Raw genomic sequence first — 7,358 nt, forward strand, 5'->3', positions numbered from 1 at the left:
ACAGTGTCAACTCCAAAAATCCACTCTCTCTGTCTCCCCCACGCTCCCTGTCACACTCCACCCTACCTGCCTCTTTTGAAAAGCACATTGCAGCCACTTGAACGCTGGGATAGCTGCCCACAATGCACCACTCCCAACAGCACTGCAAATGTGGCCACACTGCAGTGCTTTCCCTACACAGCTGTACAAAGACAGCTGTAACTCCAGCACTGTACAACTGTAAGTGTAGCCATGGCCTAAGACTCAGGGATGCCCCAAATTTTTGGGTACCCTATGCAGCTGGCAGCCTTGTATGCTGCCTATGCCTAAAGATGGACCTGCCTGTCAGCAGGATTACAGCCAAATCTATCCCTGATGTATGTCATTCTAAGCACTAGCTACTATGCTGTAGCCTCATTTTTCTGGCTTTGCAGAACATTGCAAGGGACTGTCGCAGAGACTGTGTAGCTCCAGGCAAGATCTGGAGTGATGTTCAGAAACAGGCTCAAGTTGCAAAGCTCCAGTTCAATGCCACATCTAGATTTCAGACCTGTCAGAGGCAGGGGTGCAGCAATTCAAGGACCCAATGCTTCACAGAGGAGCAGTGGGGCCTTTTGCCTTCATTAGGAGTTATTTTTACACTGCAGGGAGGAAACTGGGTCTCCTGGGGTGGTCCAGGCTACTATGGAGCCAGGGGCCACTGGTGAAATGCAGATCCAGAAATGGGTTCAGATCTCAGACACCCTCGAAGTTTGAATCTGGGTGTCTGGGGCAGGCCTGTCTCTAGTAGTTTGATCCTGGGCAGCAGAGAACACTTGTCACCTCCCCCATCTCCCCTTCCTGTCCTCCTCCCCTGGTTTTGATCTCAGGGGCTTTCCCAGGCCTGGCTGCAGAGCAAACAGTTTCCTTTTTGGTCTTGCAGGGGCTTTTGACCGCTAGGGGCAGGTCAGAGCAGCACTGGGTGGGACACTGACAGCTACAGAGAGAAACTGCATACCAGTGGATAGAAAAGAAGGAAGGTAGAGAGAGGAATGTAGGAAAATATCCCAGCTCAGCCTCAAGCCAAGGAATGGGAAGAAGGAATGATAGCAGCAATGGGTGGGACAGGACTCTCAGAAGCATTGCCTGGGATCAGTGGGGATAGTGGAAATCTCAGTTGTGGGATCCAATGAAGCCAGGAGTCTGAGCAGACATCTCCATGCAGTATGGAAATCCATCTAGACCTGCCTGATCTCAGGGTCTTTGTTAACTACCAATGGTTTCCTTGAGCTCAGAGTAAGGAGGGAAGTAGCATAACAAACCCATGGCCCCACTGGACTCCTGAATGACTGATCTCCTCGGGATCTCACACTGACAGCGAGGACAGAATAGGGGGTCCTCCTGCTTCAGAAGATCAGTGCAGTGAGCGGCTGCAGGTTGTGGCCACGATAACTTAAGAAGTCCCATCTGGCTGTAATGTCTCATACTCTTGCTTCTCTACCTGGCACATTAGGTTAATCTGAAGGGTGGCTGCTCACCTATGCAGCTGACTTGTCCCATCCGTGAGTATGATGCTCCATAGCAAGAGGCCACCTAGTTGCATCCCCTGGCCATCAGGCTGGACCCTCCGACTGGAACCAGATTGTCCATGATCATATCCTGTAGCCAAGGAGTCCTGTCTCTGGAAGTCAGCTTCCATGACACTGTGTCAAATCAGAGCAAGGAGCAGATCATGCAGCAGACGAGTTAGGTGGCTCAGACTCCTGCTGTATGGGAGTCAGGCACTGATTCTTTTTCCTTCACGGCAAAACTACCACGCTTGCTTTAGTTATTGCACAAGTTTCTGAGCTTGATACAGGGGTAACAGGGTGGTGTTCTCTGGTACGCAGTAAATCAGACACAATTATCAAATGGTCCCTTTTCTGGCCTTAAAATCTACATATCAGGGCAGCTCTAGGGTGGTTGGATACCTTCCCATCATTAATTGGTGGGGGCAGAAGTAACTGGTGGATGAGAGGTAGGGCCCGTGTTGTACAAAGTCTACGGAATTAGCTGCTACATGTTTTGTGGGGGGTAGAATGCATTGCTTTGGCCAGGGAAGGATGAGGGGGTGGGGGAAAGATTCAAACTGGATTAGTGAGAAATTGCCTCTTCCATCCCCCACCCTTTAATTGCTCCCACCTAAATTCCACTCTCCCATCAAATCCATTCCCCAGCCAGACTAGCCACACTTCTTACTCAGCCTGTTTTCTCTCCTCCATCTTACAGTAGGTGGGGGGAGAAAATCACAAGGACAAGGGGGAATGGAGGGACAAAGCACCCCCAGCCAGAGCACTTGACTACTCTCACCCTCACCCCGGAGGGGCCAAGCTAGAACCAGGGCAACCCTTCCATCATCCCAATGGACAAGGAGCTACCAGGCACTCTCCACCCCACTGGGGCCACATAACCCTGTTACTAACCACACGCAAACACATGTTCAGCCTGGTCATGTGTGTATTTATGCCTAGGCCTCAAACACAGTGAGTGTTACAAAAGGGTATTGCCCAATTCCTATATCCTGCATAGGGAGGGGAGCTGGAAGTCCCCACACCAGCAGCAAATGTTTTCAATTTCAAACATACACTGGACGTGAGGATTTGGTTAGGACCCATCTCGATGATGTTTTTTATTAAGCACGGTAAATGGATCAAGTCCCCGCCCCCTGCATTCCTGTTTGTCACTTGCAGACTTTCTGAAGTCCTGGCTGCTGTACCCTGAGACAACATCTTTTGCTTTCAGTTTCTGCAGGCTGGGGCATTTTAGTCTGAATTTCAGGGGTTTTCCATGGTGATAACCCAAACATCCCCGAGGGAGTGCCCTAGGACCAACAGCACTGTGCAGCAGAGCTGCCAGGCTAGTAGGGTGACCAGATGTCCCAATATTTTAGGGACAGTCCCAATTTTGGAGGCTTTTTCTTATATAGGCACATATTACCCCCCCACCCGCATCCTGATTTTTTTTGCTTGCTTTCTGGTCACCCTACAGGCTAGAGCCATTGAAATAATAAACTGTGGATATGGGTCAGCTGCTACCTAAGAGAAGTGGGCAAGGTGGTTCTGCTGGCTAACAAGGACAGCCTGAAAGGAAGGGGTGAAGGAGGAATAAGGACAACAGTGCAAAAGAGAGGACAAAATAAAGTTGTTTGTTTAATTTTGCAAACTTGCCACCCCAACAACTCAGCTTTTCTCTTTATCAGTCTTTGTTTTTCTCTCCTTTCTCCCTTTTCACATTCTCACCATTTTCCCCCTCTTTTTTTCTCTTATCCCTGACCCTGTTTTTTATCAGTCATTGAGATGATCTGTGTGTGTCCATGCCTTTGGGTTGCCAAAAATAAGGTGAAAGAAGCCACTTGATTCTCAACCAGGTCTAAAATCCTCCCTTGAGAATGTTTAGATTTCTTCCCACCCCAGTAAGATTGTTTGAATTGTTAACATACTCTTCCGTATAGAATGGGACATCTTATACATCTAGAAGGACTTATGAACCTGCGTCATTCTCCTGTGATTGTTCTCTCAAAACTCATCTCACTTTTGATTCATAATTTGATCCCTGCAGCCTTTTAATCCTTTCCAGCATTGCCAGATGAAAACGTTCAAAAACAGTATGTGTGTGTGCGTGCAACTTATCACCAAAACATACCAACTGGAGGGAATTTAGAGAACAAAATAAAATGCAGTATTGGCAACCCTCATGACTTTGTAAGTTTCATGATATTGTGTGTTTTTCTACCCCAGTTCCTAGAGGCACACAATTAAGAGAATCTCAGGTTTTAGTAAAGAGATTTTTTTTTCTAACTTTCAGGGGTACAGAGAAAAGCCTGAAAACATAGACCTTTAAGGCTCCAAATCAAGAAGGCAATTAAAAACAACCCCAAATGTATTATTTTTTTAAAATCTCATGACTTCAAACATCCCTCCTCCCGCGCTGCCTCCCACCCCCAGCAGCGCACAAATTATATTGGCTTGTTCTCTCCCATAGGCAGTTGTTTCTGTAATGTTATTTCTGGATTCAAATCCTCAAGGTTAGTATTGCCTCAGTGATAGGACAACTGAAAGACTTTGGGTATGTCTTACTTGGGTTTGAGTCCAAGCCCCACTCCTGTCCACACACAAATCAGTCTGTTTCAGGTCAGCAAACACTCAGGACCCAGGTCCTAGGACCCTGCTAGCAGGGCTGGATTAACTTTTTGTGGGCCTGGCTCCAAACATATTTGTGGGCCCCCCGGGGGATGATTGTAAAAGGGGCCGGGGCAAAAGCACAGTGAGGCAGGAGCTAGGGTTGGTCCCTGGAGTAAGGGAGGGGCCAGGGGTAAACTGCAAGCGCAGCAGGGCTGGAGAGGGGGTAAACAGGATCCCCCCCACCCTTACCCACATAGAGCAGGTCCCTACCTTCTCTCTGGTTCTAGCCCATTCTCTTCATCTCTCTCTGTACTGAGCTGCCCCTCCTCCAGTGTGACAAAGTGGGAATTTCTTACAGTTTTCTCTGAATACTGTGTGTGCCTCAGTTTCCCCTATGCATTTCTTAAGTATGTAGGTGGTGGGATAAGGCTGTGTGATTGTTGCAGAGCCCTAGAGGGCAGGTGTGATGCTGTGTGCACAGAGAAGGGCTGACACACTGTCTCCTGGCAACTGATGGCTTGGGCCCCTCCCCTGCAAGGTGCCAACTGAAGGTCTTGAAGAACAGAGATCAGATAACCTCCTGGCCTGGGGAAAGAGACAAAGGACAGAGGAGGGGCTGGAGGGTGTTGCACTTTGGAGCTGGCTAGGGAAACAGAGGGAGACCCAGCACTGGTGTCTGGGCTCCCTACCCCACAAGACAGACCTGATTGAGGGGTCCTCTCTTCCATACCTACAAGCTCTGCTTTGACTGTGTTCCTGTCATCTAATGAACCTTCTGTTTTACTGGCTGGCTAAGAGTCATGGTGAATTGCAGGAAATGGGGGGTGCAGGACCCTGACTTCCCTATATTCCATGACATCCAACAGCAGCACAGGTTCTCTTCCAGCCCTCTAGGGTGGGTGTTGGGAGTGGGAGGAGTGGAGGGTAATGTGCTTACTCCTATAACCTGACTTTTTTTAGTTTCCAGTCAGCACTAACTGGACACCCAGGCCACATTTTGTACTGGAGTTTCCAGGGATACCTGGCAACAGGGCTGCCAGAAAAGCCTGGGGGAGGGGCAAGCAATCATTTTAAAAAGTGAGAGGGCTAAGCCTAAAGCAGTGGGAAGCAAGGGGTAGGTGGGCTAGGGAGTGGAGAGGAACTAATGGGCAGGGCCATGTCTGCTGTATTGCCCATGTAGGTTGGAGACTGTGGGGATCAGCTGACAGTATTCCCAGCCCAGGTGACGTGACAGCCAGTGGTGGATTTAGAGTTAGTGGGGCTCCCTGGCCGTGTGCTCAGCTTCATTTCTGGGGCCCGTCCTTGGGACCCAGCCAAGAAAAAGAACATTCTCTTATCTCCCTGTGCCCCTGTTTTTTTTTTTCATTCTTTTTTCTTCATTCTCCTCCTATAAGTAATAGAAACTAAATGAAAATAAAGTGAGGTACCTTTGATTGTTCTTGTAGCCTAACTTATTTTTCCACAAACCACTTGAAAATTGCAGAGGGTCTCAACGGACCACTTAATGATCTTTCCAAATATTGTAAAACAACATTGGGGTGCGGGGTCTGGCCAGAAGCTAGGGTGAGGGAGGGGCCTCAGGGTTGGGGAGGGAGGTTGGGGTGTGGAGCGCTTACCTGGGGCAGCTTCTGTTTGGTGTGAGGAGTGCAGGTGGGAATGCAGGGGGTGCAGAGCTCACATTTGATGGTCAGGATGGGGTGGGGATGGGGGGGTTCAGGATTCAAGGCATGGGATGTGGGGGGGCTGGGTATGTGGGGGACACAGGAGTCAGGGCAGGGGGCTGGGGAGGTGTGAGGGGAGAGCAGGGGTCAGGACGGGGCTGGGAGGTGAGGGGGTGCAGGGGTTAGGGCAGGAGGCTGGGTGTGTGTGAGGGGGGGTCAGGGTGGGCGAGAGCTGTGGGTATGGGCTGAGGTCATGGGGGTCCTCATGGCAGGGGGCTGGAGGGGGTATGCCCCTATTCTAGCCTCTTCCCCAAAGCCCCATCCCCGCCTCTTCTCTGCTTCCATGCTCGCTGCTCTTGGGAGCTGAGGTTCTGCTCCTCCTCCTGCAGGCAAGCAGCTGATCGGCTGCAGGGAGCAGGGTGGAGGGAACAGAGCACAATGAGGAAAGAGGCAGGGGAGGAGCTTGGCTGCTGTCAGAACCTGCCCTGCTATAGCAGGAGCTGGCAGCACTAAGCTTCTGCCCCCACTGGGGTGGGGCGGAGGAGAGCTGGCTGGGCTGGGGCCCCTTTGGACTGTGGGCCCAGCACCATGGTAAATCCGGTACTGCCTGCTGTGGGGGTGGGTCAGAGCCCAAGTCCTACTGCAACTCAGGTCCAAGTCCTGTCATTTTGCAGTGTAGGCACAGCTCAAGCCACAGGCCCAAATAAGGTCGTGTAGTGTGATATGAATGTTAGCATGGCTGAGAAACCCGGGTCCAACAACTGTAAACCCAGGTTTACAGTGCAGTATGGATGCTCAAGTGCAGGCTTGGAAACACTGGGTCCCACAGACCCAGACTTAGTGTGCAATGTAGACATACCCTACATGGATCCATGCTGAGAAATGCTTCAAGTCCGTCAAAAGGAAAACATGGTAGTGAAAGACACCAATGGCTGGAACCAAGAGAAATCCCTCGTGTAGACAAGGGCTAGGATCAGAAGCTCCTTGGGGCAAGGTCTGTGTCTGTACTTGTTTCAGGGAAGTGCAAAACACACTTTTGGGTGCTACAAAATAAGTAATGATAATGGCTGGGTTAGGGACACACAATGAGTGCAATAGGTGGAATGTGTGGGGATAGCAGGTGAGCATGATGGCTGCAGTAGTTGACACAACACCCCAATAGGCATTTTCTGGTGATAATGTCTCCAGTTCTTCTGTTCCTCACCTGTCATGTTAGGTTAATCAGAAGGACGGCTGCTCAGCAGTGCTGCAGAACTGTCCCACCTATGTTTGCAAGACTCCCTTGGCAAAGGCCACCCACCCACAACCCTTCACCATCAGCCCAGAACCATTGACCAACACCTGAGTGACTCTGAACATCTTCATAGACCAGACAACACTGTGCCTGGAAGCTGATCTCCGCAACACAGTTAATCCCCCATAGTGACCTTGGGCATGTCGCTGTGCTGCCCCGTGCCTCAGTTTCCCTCTCTGTATAAGGGGGATAATGACACTTATTTTTCTCGCCAGATGTGTAGCAAAGCTCAATGAATGTGTACCAAGAGCTCTGAGCAGCTTGGAGGGATGAGGATGTGGAGGA

This window comes from Gopherus evgoodei, chromosome 4, assembly GCF_007399415.2.
Source record: "Gopherus evgoodei ecotype Sinaloan lineage chromosome 4, rGopEvg1_v1.p, whole genome shotgun sequence".
Taxonomy (NCBI): Eukaryota; Metazoa; Chordata; order Testudines; family Testudinidae; genus Gopherus; species Gopherus evgoodei.